Below are 20,145 nucleotides of genomic sequence, written 5' to 3'. Positions count from 1 at the left end.
TATTCTTTTTTTTTCTTTTTTCTTTTCTTCAAGTGGGTAAACTCTCACCTTTTATTAATAACAATAGTAATAATGTTCATCACTAATCATGAGATTTTATTGAGTGATTAGAAGCTTTTTTTTTTTTCCTGCCCAAAGCTGAGTTCCTTCACATGAGTTGCATTGTTCGTAATTTATAAATAATACAATTTCATGCAAGAATTATGTTTTTTTTATTAATATTGATGACCAAGTATAAAGCCTTTTACAGATATAGTGTATGTTATAGGATTAAACTAAGCAAATAGTCTAATATTTATTATATTTTATATTATAGTCGGTTTATTATATTTGTTAATGATATACTATTATATATCAATGATAAATCTTTTACAAATTAATTATAAATGTCTTATATATCAATATAAATTGTTTTCAAATTTTAAAAACTTAGTCTGTATTTTTTGGATACAAAATTTTTTGAGGCAAGTGTGCCAATGTATCATATAATTACTTATATGATATACAAAACACATTTTAAATATATAATACGAAAAAAAAAAGATATTCAACTTTAAAGTTGGGTACGGGATTTTTTACCTTCAAAACCTGACACAAAGCTCTACAATGTCATGATGCACGTTTTAAATGTCAACCATGAATCATCATTATATAATTTTTTGTTCGTGGCATGTTTTGTTTGTATTATTGTATTTGTTTCCATAACATGTTTATTTTATTAATAACTATGATTATAAATTGTTATGTCAATAAATTTTATATTTTTGTCCGCTTTTCACATCAACGAGCCAGCCTTGTAATTGTGGAATCATGAATCGCACAAGGTACGGGCTAAATATAAACACTAAATAATAAAATCCCTCGAGTTTTGTATTATAAAACTGCTATTTTTATACAAGAGTGGGCCTTAGTCCAACATCAAAGACAACAAGGATGCAAAAGAGACTTGGGCTCCATCAAACAGCCCATAAACGAAAATCCTCAAATTAAGCCCACAGATGATAAAATGGCCGGTTCTTCATTCACACCTGACTTGAAAGTCTGGAACAAGCCTAACACTCTAAACAAAAATATTTGTCTGGCATCTAATTCTCCTCTTGATTCGCATCCAATTCCTGGACAAAGCAAGCCACTTGACCCTGTTAATGACACACCAGCTACTACCATTGTTCCTGAGACACAATTCAACATTGAGAAAGATATGGAAATTAATGATCCATCTTTTTACTGGGGAATGATGAAGGCGTAGAAGACATGAATCTCATTGAGGACAATCATGAAGATGATCTCCTCTCTGAAGATTTTGGTCACTCTCCTGTGAATAATGACGTGGAAGATGATGAGTTCAATGATGACTCAATCTCCGAACCAAATGATTAATTTGGTTATCAGGTTCTTTTCCTCCTTAATTTATCTTTTAATTATAGAAATAATATGCTGAAATTGTAGAGGAACCTATTCTAAAAGCTTTCCTTCACGTATTAGAGATATAACTAATAAGTTTAATATTCAAATTTTCATTCTCATTAAAACTAGAGCTAGTGGTACAAGAGCTGATAATATTGTTAAAAAACTTGGTTTCTCTAATTGGATTCGTTTAGAAGCTATTGACCATGCAAGTAGTATTTAGTTGTTTTAGAACAATGATAAGGTCAATATTGAATATATCTATTCTAATGTTCAACGCCTTCATTATAAAGTTAATCACATCTCAAAGAAAACATTTTATCTCCTTTCTTGTGTCTATGGTGATTCTAATCCTTGCATTCAGGAGCAACTATGGAATTCTATCAATAATCTTGCTGCTACTATTACTAATCCTTGGCTCATTGTGGGTGACTTCAACTCCTACTTTTTTTGTGATGATAGGAATGGTGGAAGCGGATATAACATCTCAATTTAAATTTTAATAATTAATTTGTGTTAATAGAAATTTTGGAGAATATTTAGAGGTAAATAAATTAGTAGGAGATGATTATTAGATCTAACTTAGCATATAATTCTAAGTTAAGATTTTAAAGATTATTATTATTATTATTATTATTATTAGGAAAGAAAAAAGAGAAATATAATAGAAAGAGAGATTGAGAAATGAAATGTAAATATATATGTGTGTGTGTGTAGGAATTAAATAAAAAAAATTAAAAAAAGGGGAGGTGGAATGTTTTGCTCGCAGTGTAATGTACATATATATATATATATATATATATAAATTAAAAAAAGAAGAAAAAGAAGGAGCTGACGTATATATATAAATAAATTAAAAAAAGAAGAAGAAGAAGGAGCTGATGTGCTTGACATACATACATATATATATTTAAAAAAAAGGGAAAGGAAAGTAAAAGGGGGTCGGACCCATAGCTTTTTATAAACCCATGCACACCCTCTTTTCTCATTTTCCCTTCATTTCCTTTCTCTTTCATGTGCGAATAGGGGTGCGTTTGCGAGCACAATTTCGCCGGTGCTGGGGGGCTGCATTTTTTTTAAGGTGAGACTTCTTAATAGGATATTTAGGGTGAGATTTTAAACTTTTCAAGACTAAGTAAGTATTCTAAAAAATTTTCTTAGCCATCCTTCCTCTTTGGTTTCAGATTTTGTAGTGGTAGAAAATCTAGAGTTTGAAAGATGGATGAATTTTTGTTGAATAAATGTAGTTGTTAAGGTTGTTAGTAGTATAATAAATATTCTAGAGTATAAATTTGTTAGTGGGCTTTGAATTTGAAGCTTATAGATGAAACTTTAGGCTAAATTTTTATTAAATCTGAAAATATATGTTGATTTATTGAGGTTTAGATGATTATTTGGGATGAGAAATAAATTATTATGGCTATAGGATGATGATTCTAAGCTTGAGACTCAATTTTTAATTTTTGGGTATTTTATGTGCGAATTTATGAAATAAAAAGGAAAATTTGGATAATATAAATTGATTTAGAGGTTGATTTTAGCTTTTTAGTATTTATTGATGACTAAAAGAGGAGTTAGAAATTTTACTTAATAGTACCAACTCTAGATTTGTATTAAGATTGAGATTAAAAATTTTGTTATATTCTCTAATCCTATTTTTAGAGTTATTTTATTAGTTTCAATAATATTTATAAATAATATGTTATTTGTAAATTGTGTTGTTGGTGAAGATTGTGGTGGGAGAGAAATTGTAAGGAATAATTTATTAAAAAAGTCACAAAGTAATCATGATATAAAATGTGTTGGGTAGCTATAACCTAACTATGGTTGTAAATGTATATTAGTTGTATAAAATTATTTTGTATTATTTAAAAAGGGGTTTAATCTTTTCTACTATGGCAGCATTTTAAATCATAGAATTGTTTTAAAAAAATATAGGATAAGTTGACTTCTATTTATCATGGTAGACACTTTTCTGCCATGGTTGAGTTAAATTGTTTTAAAAAAAAATTTAGGGTGTTACATATGAAACTTTTTAGGCAATGCATCAACTCCTCCAAACTACTTGAACTTAATTTTGTTAGAGATAGATTCACTTGAGAGAAAGGTAACACTAAATAAAGACTTGATTGGTCCTTTTGTAATGCTGAATAGAGACTTAAATTCAACCAAGCAAACACATATCATCTCCTTAAATATGGCTCTGACCATCATCTTATCAGAATTCAACTTGAGAATTCGATTAATTCTACTCTTCAAGGAAAACCTTTCAAATGTCATGCTGCTTGGATGGTTGAAGATTCTTTCCAGACTAGAGTAAAAGATGCTTAGATAAATCAAGATTGGAAAGAAGGTGCTTCAAGATTCACTACCTCTGCAACTTCATGGAATAAAAATCAATTAGGTAGCATCTCAGCTAAAAAGAAATTTAAGAAGACTTGAAGGAATTGATCATAATAAGAACTCTAATGACAGTTATTTCCTTAGGAAACTTGAAAAGTCTCTTTGGAAAGATTACAACAAAACACTCATTCAAGAAGAACTTCTCTAGTTTCAAAAGTCTAGATGTAAATGGTTGAAATGGGGAGACAAGAATTCTAAATTCTTTCATACAACTGCAATCATCAAGAGAAAAAGAAATCAGATATTATTTATTCAAGATGAAGATGGTAGTTGGATTCATGATCACTTCGCTCTTAAAAACCAAGCTATCTCTTACTTTGAAAAACTCTTTAGTGAGGACACACAACCTAAGCTAAAATTGTTAATTGATAGGAGCTTTTCACCTCTAACCCCTATTCAATTGCAGTCTATCCATAGAGAAGTCATTGAGGAAGAAATAAAAAATGCTGCTTTGACATAAGTACTTTTAAGGCTTATGGGCCTGATGACCTTAATGCTGGCTTCATTTAATGTTATTGGAATGATCTCAAAGATAGCATTAACCAGCTTGTGAAGAGGATTTTCATTAATCCCATTCTCATCAGTAAAATCAATAATGCCTTCATCACTCTTATCCTTAAAATTGACAACCTATCTAGTATGAAAGATTTTCGTCCGATATCTTTATGCAATGTGAGCTACAAAATTATAACCAAAATATTCTTTAATAGGCTTCAACAATGTATGAATCATTTGATTGAAGACAACCAGTGTAGTTTCTTACAAGGAAGACAAAGCAGTGACAATATCATTATTTCTCAAAAAATCATTCACTCTATGAGAAACAAAACTGGGAAAAAGGGCTTCATGGCGCTCAAGATTGATCTTAAAAAAGCTTTTGACAAACTCTCGTGGGATTTTATTGATGATATTCTTCACATTATTGGTTTTAATGAGAAACTCAGAAAACTCATCATGACAGCAATCTCCTCCACTCATATGAAAGTTCTTTGGAATGGTAAACCCACAGATGAATTCAACCCATCACGTGGCATAAGACAGGGAGACCCTCTTTTACCTTATCTCTTTGTCCTTTGTATTAAATGTTTAAGTTATATCATTTACAGCAGCATTAATAAAAAAGATTAGAAGCCTATTAGCCTTACAACTAATGGACCTCCTATTTCCTATCTATTTTTTTGCTGATGATTTATTTCTTTTTATAGAATCATCCCTTAAACAAGTTAAGATTATCCAATAGTATCTCACTAATATATATAAAGCTTCTAGGTAAAAAGTCAACAATACCAAATCCAAGCTTTTTTGCTCTAAAATGTTAATTTCAATAAAGTGACTCAACTTAGTAAGGAATTGATAACCAGTAACCTTGGGAAATATCTTAAGATTTCTATCATTCATGAGAGAGTTTCAAAACTCACTTTTGCTCCTCCAATTGATAAAATTAATTCTCGAATTTCTAATTGAAAAAGTTATTTTCTCAACACAGCTGGAAAAGCTGTGCTTATAAAATCTATTCTCTCTTTTATTCCTAGCCATGCTATGCCAAACCATGCTCTTACCTGATAATGTTCTTACTAATTTGGGATCTTACTCGTGCAATTTCCTTTGGGATTCTACCGATGGTACTAAAAAGCCTCATCTTTTGTCTTGCAATAATATCACTAGGAGTAAAGATCAAGGAGGTCTTGGCATCAAAAAGCTTAAAAGCTGAAATGTAGCCTATATTATGAAGCTTTGTTGGGGAATTATTACGAAGCCTAATTGTCTATGGGTTCATGTCTTGCGTGACAAATACAAATGCAATAACCTTACCATTCCTATGGTTGTTAAATCCAACTCTTGTTCTTACACGTGGACCAGTATATGCAAAGTTTGGGACCAATTCATATCTTACATGGGTTGGAAGGTAGGAAAGGGGGATCACATATCTTTTTGGTACAATAAATGGTGACCTCTTCCTGAACCCCTTGTTAATTATGCATATCCTAAAGCAGACTCGATTTTACATGTTAAAGTCTTTGATTTCTATTCTGCCTCAAGAAGATGGACTGTTGATCAATTAAGCAGATATCTCCACTAGGACGTCATTAAACATATCATTATTGTCTAGCCTCTTAACGCCAATGCTGACAATGATCATGTTTGTTAGAGACCTTCTAATGATGGCAGCTTTACCATCAAATTTGCTTCTAAGGCTATCAATAATCATTATGACAGCCTTAACTCTAAAATTTAGTTGAAAATCTAGAAATAGCCAACGCATGAGAAGATTAAGACCTTTCTTTGGTGTCACACCCCAAAAATCAGGTATAACTGGCACGGGATATGGGCACAAAACTCATTTCCCTTAAGCCGTGATCGAAGAAACTCTGAAATTAATACGTCAAACATACTAATAGACTAATTAAAATTGTTATAATACTAAATCAGATATTAAATTTTAAAAGAAATGTGAGGATCCTAGCTGTAATCTACGTGGAGCAGTTAAGGCCAGACACCAATGTAGGTGTAATGTTCAAATTTTTCAGTAAATTAGGATTTGACGAAAATAATTCTTCTGCTTCAATTCAGCAATAAAACTCCCCAGTGAATATCTCGAGTCATGAGTTTAGCTATACCGTCTGAGACCAAAATAATAACTTCTAGTGAATAACATCCCAACAATAAATAACAGAACTTGAATAAAAAGGAAAATTCAAAATAATTGTGAGTCAAAGAGACAATAGTTTTCAAAAAAATGTAATAAACTTTAAAATAGAATAACTTTATAAAATTTTTTAAAAATTAAATCTTAAATCATTGAACTATTATAGCGAATATTAAGAGGACTTGCTTTCAAAAAATACATAAATGAGATAAATAGTTATAAATAAATTACTGAGTAACATCAATGGAATATAAAATTCTCAAATAATTGGATTCATAATTATAAGGATTTATCAGAACAATTAACAAATGTGGACACACAGTCCACGAAGGTAAATAACCAAACGCGACTTATACCACAAAAACAAACGTGAATACACAATCCACGAGGGTAAGTAACCAAATGCAGTCGAGGCTACGAAGCAAACGTAGACACATAGTCTATGAGGGTATGTAATCAAACGCGGCTGAAGCTATGAAACAAACGTGAGTACGATGCTCACGAATAGCCATCCCTCTGATCCACGTGCGTTGGCCATCGCACAGGGTTAGCACCTCCTATAAACACCCTGCTAGCTTGGTGTACTATAGCGCGCCAAGGGCTAATGGAACTACCGTTAGCAACCAGTGTTCCGTATACAGTCCCTTTTTAAAACCATTTTCAAACATGCGAGAGAATTATCACTTTCAAAATACAATTCTCATTCCCAAAATCAAACTCACATGAATATTTTTAAGCATTAAAACTTACCAGAATAAAATTTCATATATAATGCTCATGCGTGCATTTATCGAATAATCAAAAATAAATTTTCAAAGTCAAACTCGCATGAATCATTCTTTGTATCAATTCAATATTTGATAAAAATAAAAATTTCATAATTAAAGTCCAAGCTTGATTTAATTGATCAAATAATATTTCAAATTTGGTAAAGCTAATTTCTCAAAATAAAGTAATATTAATCAACAAATATTCAATAATTGCATTAATGCTATTGAAATAATTTTCAGAAAAACGTAATATTACAATAAAAGAAATTTTGACTAAAAAAAATCAGTTGGAATGCTATCCACTTACCTGATAATTTCCAAAATAATAATATATGCTTTTTAAATGCCTCTCCATTTCCCTCTAGCTACGCTATTACCTAGACTAAGAGAATAAACAACTTTCTTTAATAAGAACTCCAATTCATATATTTTTAACTGACATTCGTGAACCCAATATGTAATCTAGAATAATTTTAGAGTCCTCAATCCTTATTTGTCCTTAATCCACTATCTATATTTAGAATTATATTCTTTCTATTCCTTTCTCCCGCCTATAATGACATATTCATCTTAACCATGCCTCCTTCCTTTAGTAACTGATAAATGATTTATCCTTAAGGCTCTTCGATAATTCTTCATAAAGTACACATTATTCAAACAGTACAATTCCTTACCTTACATAACCATAATCGATCTTATGACACCTTTAATTCAATATCATAAATATCATCAAGCATAACAAGTTTTTTCTTTGTTCCTCTGTGCTTCAAGACCCAAACTACTCTAACAATTTCAAAATTTCACCTGACATGTTCAAACTCTAACCTATATACCATCAGGTCAAACCATCTTCATTTTTATTCAAATCCTCTCATAGCTCAAGCATGTGCAGGATCAAACAAGCAATAAAGGAGAATTTATAATCCTAGCTACATAAACATATTCACATAACACATATTCACATATTTGTATATATAAAAAAAAACCAAGTGACCTAAACATTAAAATTTAATTAGGATTAATTTGGCAAAGTTTTAGGACTCATTTATATATAAAAATTTTCACTCAATCATTCTGTCAAACATTGTATGAGCAAGAGAAAATTAGTGTGACAAGCTTCTTGCTTTTCTTAATTCTTTATCCAAGCCACGTATAGACCTTAACAAGTCTTCTCCTAAAAACTCATGTCCAACATAAACAGTTACATGCAGCAGTAACAGAGGGAAAGGAAATTCTTGTGGCTTCCATCATAAACTCACGCACTTAATCACACAAGACCATCAAGAAAGAGAATTCAAAGCTAATGATTTCTCTAACACATACACACATACAGAACCGAGGAGGAAGAAAGATTTGAAAATCCATACCTTTGATCAATAATATCAAAAAGAAAAAGGGTACACTGCTGTTCGAACAAGGAAAATGAAGAAAGAGATCCTTATGCACGCACAACAGCCAGCCGAATAGAGCTCAGAGAGCGTCGCGAAACAGGGGAGTAGGAGAAATCATGTATTAGCTCTCCAGTAGCGGCGGACGACGTTCTAGCTCACAACCGCATTCGCAATGTTGAAGGCAATCGAGGAAGGAAAGGAGAAGGTGAAAGAGAACAAGAATTCCGGTTCCTCTCTCACTCGAGCACCAGTAACAGATCAAAGAAAAAATAGGAAAGGAGGATTCAGTAATGAGAAAACAGGGAGAGATTCAGGCATCACCATTACATGAAGGACGAACTCGTAACTTCGGGTCTTGACAGTAGTGGATTCATAGCGAACACCGACATCAGTGACGGACTGAGCAGCCAAGCTCCTCACTCGCACACTTCAAAAACATAGAAAGGGAATGGATGGAGAAGAATAAAGGACCAAAACTCTCGACTTTCTCTCTGGCCCACACTCACACCGGCGACGGCAAGGACGAAGGCCGAAAGAACAGAGGGAGAGAAGAGGCGATCTCTCTGGTTTCAGGAATTTTTGAAGAAAGAGAAAGAAAAATGAACGAGGCAATACCTGCGTATTTGACCGAAGGAGAAATATAAATTTGAATTTTAAAAAATTGCAAAAATTACAAAAGAGAGCCCAACATTGTCTTTAATAACATAAAAGACATGGGCACTTTGGTAAATTTTCTAAAATTTTAAACTAAATAAAATTAATATCTAAAAAAAATTTAAACTTTAGACCTTCAAGTAAGCTATTAATATAATTTTCACTAATTCACCCTTTTCCATTTTCCATAAAATAAATTTAAATAAAATATAAATTGGGAAATAATAATAAAAATTTTAATTTTTTTTTAAGGTCATTACATTTGGAAAGTGGCATAGGATCATCTTCAACCTAAGTTCACTCACTCCAATGATGGCTATACCTTTCCTAGGTCATGCTTATTTGGTTGCAATTCCTTAGATTCAACCGTTCATATCCTGAGAGATTGCAAGACTTCTACAAAGGTTTGGATAAAACTAGTTAAACAATCTAAACTTAACACTTTCTTTTCTCTTCCTTTATAGGATTGGATACTTTGAAATGCTGACTATGATGCGGGCAATGCTTGTTCCAGAAAGATCCCTTGGCAGAAATTATTTGCCCATGTTTGTTGAAATATCTGGAAAGATAGATGCAAAACCATCTACTCCGCAGAAGATAATCCTAAGAGAGACATTGCTTTTATCAACATCTATGATATTCTCAATAATCAATGTCTTCAATCAAAATAAATTTTTGAATCAGTAGGGCGATAGAATAAACACTAAATGGTTATGCCCTAAAGATGGATGGGATAGACTGGATATAGATGGCTCAATTAATAATTAAGGTGCTACTTCTTGCGGTGTACTCATAAGAGATGAGCATGGAAATTGGATCAAAGGCTTCTCCAAGTATCTTAGTTACCATCTGTGCATAGGAGTTGAACTTTTGAGAATATTGAAAGGACTAAACATTTGTTAGGATGAAAAGATAGACAAAGTTCATGTCTATTTTGACTTTATGAAAGCTCTCACTAGAGTTGGAAATACAGGCAGGCTCAGCCTTTATGGGCTTGAGCCCTAAAGCCCGATTTCTTATTTTGAGCCCCATTTCTCAAACCAGGCCCTTATGTAAAGGGCTTAGGGTCGGGCTCGCAAGCCCTTTTTTAAAAAATAAAAAAATTAAAATAAAATTAAACATTATAAATTAATTAAAATATTCTAAAATTAAAAAATAAAAATCCTCATAATTTTTTAGAAATTAAAAAACACACATTTAGAAGTCTAGTAATAAAATTTAAATCTTGGTTAAAATATAGTTCATTTTTATAAATCACAAACATAATAATTATAGAAAAATAAAAATATCAAAAATTTTTATACTATACACTGATATTTATTAAATTATATTAAATTAATTTTAAAATAAATTAAAATTAATAATAATATAATGCGTGTAGGATCAGGTGAGTAGGTCATTGGTTTCAAACACGTGTTCTACCAAAGAAAATAATATAATAATAATAATAATAATAATAATAATAATAATAATAATAATAATAATATAACAGAGTTTGAAGGACCGTCCGAGCCCAAGTTCTTTTTTATAAAACTTATCAGGGCCAAGCTCTCAAGCTCAATTACTTAAAAAAATTATTTTCAAAGCCTGAATTTTTATTTAAACAAGGCTTCTAAGCCCGGCCCTCCAGGGTCTGCCCTTATCCCGACTCTAGTTCTCACGTTAATATGTAATGAGTTTTCTATTAATCACCCATTAATTGTTACTATCAACGAAATTAGAAATTTTATTATGAAAGACTAGACGATCACCTTTAATCATGTCTATAGGGAGGCAAACAAATGCACATATTGGCTGGCATATCAGGCTTCTATCAATAATTTGAATGTTCACATTTTTGACACTCCACCACTTGGATGTAGGAATTTTTTGTACGTTGACATGACATAACATGTTATCTACACGATTTTCCTATGACCTTTTATTTAAAAATAAAAAACTAACTGAAAAGAGTGGGATCGAAATCTTAGACTATCTTGCATGCGCCAGGATCCTCAAATATTGAGGGACAGTGTAATACGCATGGAATCATTTATGCCTGTTTTTAGCTAAGTGTGTCAAGAGATTTTGTTGTTTTTGTACCTTCTTGCGAAAGTCTCTTCGTTGTCCATGAAGGGTCGTCAAAGCCCAAAGGAAGCAGCCCAAGCACATTTTTGGACCTATCCCAAATTATGCCTTCTGTCTGGCTTCCAGTATACTCCTTCATATACAAAATAACCAAATACATGTAAATTTTTTTTCTTATTTTACTTTTTATATTTATTAATATAGATATTTATGTGAATATATTCTTTACTCATCATAAAATATATTGATAATTATGATTAAAAATAAAAAATATTACATATTTTTATAAGAATAAGTACTTTATTGATTTGTGAATTTTTTAAATGTTTATATTTTGGATTAAAAAATACAATATATTCAGAATAAAAGAAATAAAAAGAAATGTTGACATTTCCAACGAAAAAAAAAAAAGAAATATTGACCCGTCTACTTTACGTCATTATTTGATGCAATCTTAAATTGTTGAATTTTGCACGAAAAGGAAAAGAAGAAGGTACACTTGTTAGTCATTACAACTTAAAAAATAATTTTAATTATTTTACTGAAATCAATAAAAAATAATTAAGTCATTAATTTTATTTAAAAAAATAAAATTTTAATTTTACTCTTATTTAAAAAAATTATTTTACATTATAATATTTCTTATATTTAATAAGTTTAAATATAAATAATATTAAAAAATATAATTAATACTCTCAGGTATATCTTATATTAAAATTCAAACAACTCTTTTACAAGGCCTCTCAGATCTTTTATAAATTATTTATTTATAATGAACTCTTATTATTAATATTATTAACACTTTAAAATTTTTTTATCTTAATTTTATTGAATGAAAAAATATAAAGTATATAAAGTTAAGCAGTGAAGTATTGGCATTTCATTATTTGATGCCATCTGATTGGTTTTTTAACAGAAATTGTATCTGTATGTAGAATTGAATTGAACCCTCGTTGACATCAATAATCCTCGATGGATCTTGAACCGGAGCAATGAAAAATCGGGTGCGAATTCAAAATGTCTTGCTCTTCCACCATTTTCTTCGTCTTATCCAAACATACGTATAAAAAATAGAGAGAATGAAAGTAAAATCTCAACATTAATGATAATTAGATTCTTGACAAATTTTTTAATAAAAATAAATTGTAAGCATCGATTTAGAGAATTGCAAAACTAATTTTAATTATTATTTATGAGTTATATTTAGCACTCAAATATTTTATTTATAATTAAAATTTCTGAATTAAAATTATTTAAATTGATATTTTCCAGTCATTTTTAAAAAATTTATTAAAAATTTAATTTTCATTAATTTGAAATTTATCAGCTATTCTCCCTTGAAAAATAATCATACCGTTTTTCTGGGTACAAAAAACTAGACTATTTTGTTGACTTCGAAGTTGGAAAAGTCAGAATTCAAACAGCAAAAGATGACTTTGAAGTTTGAAGTACTTTTCCACAAAGTGATCTGCCAAGAAAGTTCTCAATAACGTGTTCAAGGAAGCTAACGTTGTCTCAGAAACGCGTTTTAGGGAACAGGATTGCTTTGCCCATGCTTCAAGCCAATCGTCGATGAAGCGTATATATATTCGGTGAATATAATCCCTGACTTTTTCTCAGTCTCTGTTATTAGCTTTTCATAGAACAATCTACCGGTAGCTTCCCAAGCAACCGATCACTTACAGATCAGATCCGAGTCTTCTTAATTATTTCCGATGAACTCTTCTGGTACCACTCCAGTAAGATTCTCTTCTGTCAGTTCACTTCAAAGTCCTACTTCCTCCGATTATGATAGCTTTACCTCCGTCCAAACAAGTAATAATCAGCAACTATATTATTCCCTTTTGTACGTGTGTTTCTCAGTATTGATCAAATTTTCATGGATCTAATTAGATCTCTTAATCTCTTGAAACTGCAGGTAAAGTGAAGGAAGACACACGGAAAAAGAAGATCTCAGGCAGGAAAAACAGCACTTTTGCATACAGGATTCATGAACATGGTATGTCAGATTTCAGTCTAAGTGATCGTGAAAGGGAAGCTAGTTCTGATGAAAAATCTTCGTGTAAAATGATTGCAGTGAAACTGGGTCCTAAGCTGTCAGAAACTCTGAAGGGGAAGTTGAGTTTAGGGTCAAAGATCATACAAGAAGGTGGAAGAAGGAACATTTTCAAGCGTATTTTTGGGATGGAAGATGATGAACAGCTTTTGAAGGCTTCACAGTGTTTATTTGTACACAACGGCTGGTCCTATTGCAGGAGTTCTCTTCATTTCCACACAAAAAATTGCATTTTGCAGTGAAAGGCCCATGAACTTCTCTTCTTCTGCTGGAGAATTGGTCAAGGCACCTTACAAGGTAGTCATGAGATTTGATCTGTTAAAACCAAATTTACCATAAATTGATATATATTTGTCATCTATTGTACTATGTTGATTTGAAAGTTATATGCAGGTTTTGATACCAATAGGGAAGATAAAGAGGCCAATGAGAGTCAGAATGAGAAAAAGTCAGAGCAGAAGTACATAGAGATAGTGACTAAAGATGGTTCTGAGTTTTGGTTTCTGGGGTTTCTGCGGTATGAGAAAGCCTTGAAAAATCTCCAGAAAGCCATATCTTTGGCCAGTTAACTCTTAGGAGGTAAATTCTTGAACTTTGTCAGAGTCTCTAATGTATAAACCATGAAATATGTATACCAGCAATAGGGAACCTTGTGTAATTATGTAATGGTCAAGTTACTGGTTTAATTATTCTTGCCCCGGCCTTTACACAAGTATTAGAGTTTGATGGTTAGAATTTTATTAGTATAACAGTTGTGGTCAATGTTTTTGGGGTAGTTCAATTTTGTTATGTGTCATTGAATTATTCAATGTCATATTCAACTTTGGGCATCATTTAAATTCTTAGTAGGCTTAATTATTTACTGAACCCAATTGATGTTTGGGTCAAAAAAGAGTGAGTGTGGGTCAATATGGGCCGTCCGACGGTACCTTTTTTTTTGGGCTGCCAGCGTCTCCCACAGGACTTTAATCTAGGAAATACATATTTTAAAAAAAAGAAAGACATAATTTTAAATTTCTACACTTTACTTATATTTTGCTATTAATTCTTATATTTTTTTAATATTTTGAGTTTCTATACTTTATTCATGAAGAGATTTAAAATAATAAAAAAATAAAAGTGCATGGACATAAAACAAAAAAAAAAAGGAATTAATAACAAAATACGAACAAAGTACAGGGATTTAAAATTATGTTTTATTTTAAAGAAATTAAAACTAGTCAACCAACAGCATGTTGGCTCAAATGGCAAGAGGTTTGAATTTCCTGAACTATAAATTCTTGGGTCCTAATGGAGAAAATATGCTTGGGAGAGCCATCCCTTTTAGGGACTCACAATACTCGAATTTGGGTTAGTCAAGGTTGGTAATCTCTTGTTGTGTGTGTGTATATATATAAAGACTACTCACTTTTTTTTTTGGTAATATATTTCCTTTTAGGCCAGCGTTTTAATCACTCGACAAAATTTATCATGAAATAATTTTTAAAATCATCTTTTTTGCCTAAAATTGTAAACATGGATATAAAGTGATAATCGGGAACATGACATGATAATAGTAAACAAAAGTAATACTTGTTGAGAGAAACATCAATTAATATTAATCAATTAAAAATTATAATAATTAAGCCCCAACACAACATATTGCAAATTATGAAATAGGAAAAAAAAAAAAGTGAAATTAGGGTGGTTGATTATCTCGCAACTCATCACGATCACAGCAAACAATGTGGTATAGTAACTAGGAACGGAAACTGATGAGGAGCTCCTCTTTATATATATATATATATAATATATCTATTTCATTTTCGCTGTTATGTATAAGATAAAATTTATAATTGAGAGTTGATTTACTAACTGGGCTCTATGCTTGCTCACTTAATCTATTATTTAATTCTTTCAATCAATAAACTATGACAAATTAAATATATCAACACAATTTTATAAAAAAAATATATCAACGCAATAATGATGATCAATTGTCACACATAATATTTGTGCTAATGAGATCAAGTTTTATCAAAGTAAAAAAAAACCATTCATATAAGAAATTTTAATAGCTTGGTTGTTGCAAAATTAAAGAAGTAATTTTTTTTATAAGACTATCCCAACTATAGTCTCTTAACTTTTAAATAAGTGATTATTACAATTTAGGTAAAGTTAAATTTTAATAATATCAAATATATTTGGGATGGTTGAAAATATATAACTCCTATATTTTACAAAAAAAATTTAAAAAAAAAGTAGAGGGGTTGTGGCACCAGCCCTGATTCTCTTGTCTCCACCACTACATGGTATGTCATACGGAAAAAGTAACTTGGTTATCATCCATTCATTTTCTTCTTTTTCTTTTACAATAAATGAGACACTTAATTTTGATTATACTTTATCATGCATCATTAATTAATTTATGGTAAAAAAAGTTTTCCATTAATTTAGTTATTCAGTAGCTTAAAAGAGATACTCTCCAAATTACAAGATTGCCTTTTTACTTTGTTTTCTTGTAAATTCTCTAATAAATTCTGCATGTTGAACAGTCCCTAATAATAATTTATTTGTTAAAAAGAAAAATTCCTACGCCGTATGGGAAGGGGTTATACAATCGTGATTTCTGCATCCACATGATGATGCTAGTGAATAAGCAAGTTCCAAATTCCAAGACTACTTTTTTACTTTGTATTGTTGTAAATTCTACATACTGAACGGACCCAAATAATGATTTAATTTTTTTCAAATATAATAGCCATGGCTAGATAGACTATGTAAGGAAGAAAAAAAAAAATTAGTTCATGGCACGTGGCTGCTGGATACATTCAATTTGTTAAAAAAGCAAATTCCTACACCTTATGGTAAGAAGTAAATCAGGGGTATATAGAATCGTGAATAAGCTAATTGAGACTAGTATTAGGTCCTGAAAAGAAATGGAATGGAGTGAATGTGTTGATAGAGAAAAAAATAAACTAAAATAAAGATGTAAATTAATAGCGAGGTGGTGACATAGTTATATACTGTATACGTCTATATATAAAAATTATTTATTGTTATTGGAGGATTTAACTGCAGTCTTATTACATGGCTACGAGAGAGAAACTGATCGAAAAAGAAGCTACTGTTATCATTACATGACTGCATAAAGAAAGCTAGCGAGGGAAGGGATGACGATCATATCACATTGAATTGCTCATTCGACCATATGTAATTCGCCGCCACTGCGATCAGCCTTCTTGAACTGAACGATGAACGGGTCATCATCTTTCACAACCAAACGCCTGTTGTCGTCATCGTCGATGGAGATTCCGAGATCTTTACAGCCATGATTATCTCGCGAGTGACTTACGCAGTAAACAAGTTTGTAGGCATCTCTATGAGGCTGGATTTGAAATGGACCAAATATCTGTTCTTCTCTGGATGCAATCTTCACTATCTGAGATTCTTTCGAAACCGTCCACTGTAACCTGAGTGGCGGTGGCAACAGGGTGGATTTGATGGTGAGATATAATGGTTAGAGGAAATCCTGGTTGAGAGTTAACATTGGAACTGGGGACGCCAATCTTGTTGGCCAGCTTTTAGAGGTCTCCGAGGGAGCTTGGACGACGGTGCGAGGGCAAGATTCTTTTCCAGTTCTGGCAAGCTCAAGGCCACCGCCCTTTCCTCTTATAACTGGAATATATAGTATAAGCCTCCTTGTTCATAGGCTCACCATCCATGTCAAGAAGACCATAGCCAAGAGTGCTTGTGGTGAAGGCAAAAAGGAAGAGGCTCTTAGGGCATGCAAACCAAGCATAGTGCCATTTTTTCTAGTTTTAAGAGAAAAAGCCATGTCGATCGCTTGCATGTAGTTTGTGTTCCATGAAGGCTTTGTATTTATTGATGCATTCTGCGTTGCACATGTGATGGTCTTTTGTTTCTTTCAATCATAGCAATTTAATTTACGTGGTACCTTATACCCACAAAAAACATGTTGAGCTGTCATAATGAAAAGCATTTTTTTCATGTATGAAGACAGTTTTTTTACATATGCATGTATGTCTTTGAAAAGGATTGGGTTCATGACTGGAGGGTTGTATTCTGCTCTGTTATTTATGTGTGCATGTCGTCCACTTTGCACCATGCATGCAACTTACCATTTCTATCAACACCCACATTATACTAAAACAAAAACATGTACATGGACCAATAATTATGATTGGAATGGCGTGTTGGTTGTAAACTCTGGTATAGTTTCATTTGTTTCGCTGATATTTCTCGGAAGCGATTTCAATATTTGATGATTTTAGGTGTGTTTCGTGGGTTAATAATAATACTGACTAATTTTTCAATCATTCCTAACTTGTCAAAATTAACGATGAACTATAACTTTTACCTTGGACAAATATGTTATTCTTTTTCATTTGTTTAAAAAAAAAAAGTTTGTGATGTTTAAAGGAATGGCTGTTTCTGACATGCATTGAGACACCTCATGGCATGCGTACTTCCAGAAGAGTATATAGTCTGCCAAATGTTCAGAAAAAAAAAATAAAAATATATCCTTTTTTTGTGGCTTTTTATTTTTCTGTTTTAATAAAGGGTATAGATCATTTTCATTTTTGTGGTGGAGTGCATATTTGTGATAAAGTGTTTCATTTTCATTTTTTTATGGGGGGTGTGTATTTGTGTTATGTGTTTGGAGATAATTGCGGTCAGGGAAAATGCAAAATCTCACAGTTCTATTTGAATATAAATGCGGGTTACTGTGGACTTTGAGCATCCACGTGTTAGGCTGTCGTCATGATAGATATATATATATATATTAATACAAAAGCCAGACCGCATAAAATGTGTAAAAAAGTGATAACTTAACTTTTTTAGCATGTTTTTTTTTTTATTTTAATTTTGAGGGATATTAGTAAAATTTTAGTGGATATATCAAACAAATAATATTACATGGAACTGAAAATGTGCTTTAGTGTTTTGTATGATGAATTAAGAGGAATTATGGACTGATATGATTTGGAGATGATTTTTTTTTTTTAATCATCAGTTAAGCTCATTTTGTGTAAATTTTAGGCAAGCATGTCAGAAGAATATTTAATGGATCTTTTTGTTGTTAATCAATGTCAGCAGTAAGCCCAAACTCACAAAGCCTAAGTCTGTTACGTAGTATTGGGCCTTCTTTTCTGTATTCTCAGACTATTGTATTCTTTTATTCATTATTTCTTTTTTCTTTTTATTCGTCAGAGATCACGTCATGTTTTCTTCTTTGACGTCTTGTAGTATTCTTTTAGGAAAAATTTTAGTCAGGAACCCTTGATCAAACATAATGTATGAAATTTTTTTTTTTGAATTTATGATAAAAATGATAAAATACCCTCATTTAAATGAACAATATGAATAACTTATTCATTCTTATATTGTATATTGTTCATTATTTATAAAATGTTATTCATTTTCCTATCACTGGTGTATAGCCCTTTCAATGAATCAAGTGAAAGCAGACATATATATAAGTGAAGTGGGAAAATAAACAACATCCTGTAAGTAAATGAACAACATACAATATGAGAATAAACAAGTCATTTATCATGAAACTAACAAGAAATAAAATCAAGTGAAACTAAGGCTATAAATAAATAAAATAAAGAAACGAATAATATTTCGTAAGTAAATGAATAACATCAGTAAGGGAATAAACAAGTCGTTTATGTTGTTTATTTAAATGAGAGCAATTTTATCATTTCTATTACAAATTCAACATAAATTCATATAGGTCCTTCAATGAAATTTCAAAAATTTGAGGTTCTCTATTTTATTAAGTTTGGTCAAGGATCTCTAACTGAAATTTTTTCATTCTTTTATTCATTTAGCTTGGCAGGCACCTCACACACTACGAGAATGCACACTAATTTGCTAGAATTCTGTCCATCCAGCATATGTACAACAGTTGCAAGGTGACATTTGGTGAATATTGTAATTTTATTCTTGGATTCCATTTTGTGATTCTATATAATAAACGAAAGGCAGTTTAATTTGTTACATTCATGCATAAAGACACTATGTGCATCATGTAGGTCAGTGCTAAAAATAGAAAAAAACTGGTTTTCATATCTGATCCCTGAGTTCATTACTGATGCTGTGGAAGAAAATTACAATTGAATCAGAAGAGCTCTTCAAGTCTGAGATAAGATATAAAATGATTTTAGTTTAGATTCAGATCATTATATATTGAAGGCTATTGGAAATTAAAAAAATTAACAAATAAAATTAGTCAAAAGATCGAAGTGATCACTTGAATAAATTTATTATTTGCCGACAAGTACAGTGCAGTCTTATTACATATAGCTGCGACGGAAACTAACGAGGAGGAAATGTACGGAGGCACTTCCCTTAGAACAAAATAACTGCATAAACTTTAACTAACAACAGAAACAATTGAGGAGTGATGAACGTCAAAAAATTCTCATTCGATCATAGTTGTCTCTGCGATTAATCTTCACGAACCGAAACTGTTAGTGGGTCTCGTCCTTCACAACCAAAAGCTTGTTATTCTCATCGTCAATGGAAACCCCTTGATCCTTACAGTGATGATCACTATTAACTTATGAGCCAGTATCACAATAAACAAGTTTGTAGTTCATCTCTATATGGGTGGAATTGGAACTGACTGTACATCTTCTCTTCTTCTGGTGACGCAATCTTCACCATTCGCGACTCTTACTCAACCTTCCACTGTAACCTAGAGCTTTTGAGGTTGAAATTCAATGGTGAGATAAAATC

General features: G+C 31.4%; 2 pseudogenes; one reads left to right on the top strand and one right to left on the bottom strand.

Annotated features, from left to right (window-relative positions):
* Window positions 1-12,937: 12,937 nt before the first annotated feature.
* LOC129293092 (putative GEM-like protein 8) lies at window positions 12,938-14,375 on the top strand (annotated as a pseudogene).
* Window positions 14,376-16,480: 2,105 nt separating this feature from the next.
* On the bottom strand, window positions 16,481-17,537 carry LOC129294200 (trypsin inhibitor-like; annotated as a pseudogene).
* Between the last annotated feature and the right edge of the window lie 2,608 nt (window positions 17,538-20,145).

The sequence above is a fragment of the Prosopis cineraria genome, unplaced genomic scaffold (genome assembly GCF_029017545.1).
Source record: "Prosopis cineraria cultivar Desert tree isolate PC_DT_omini unplaced genomic scaffold, ASM2901754v1 PC1, whole genome shotgun sequence".
In the NCBI taxonomy this organism is placed as follows: Eukaryota; Viridiplantae; Streptophyta; class Magnoliopsida; order Fabales; family Fabaceae; genus Prosopis; species Prosopis cineraria.
The sequence above is the reverse complement of the archived record's forward strand: the minus strand, read 5'-3'. Positions and strand labels throughout refer to the sequence as shown.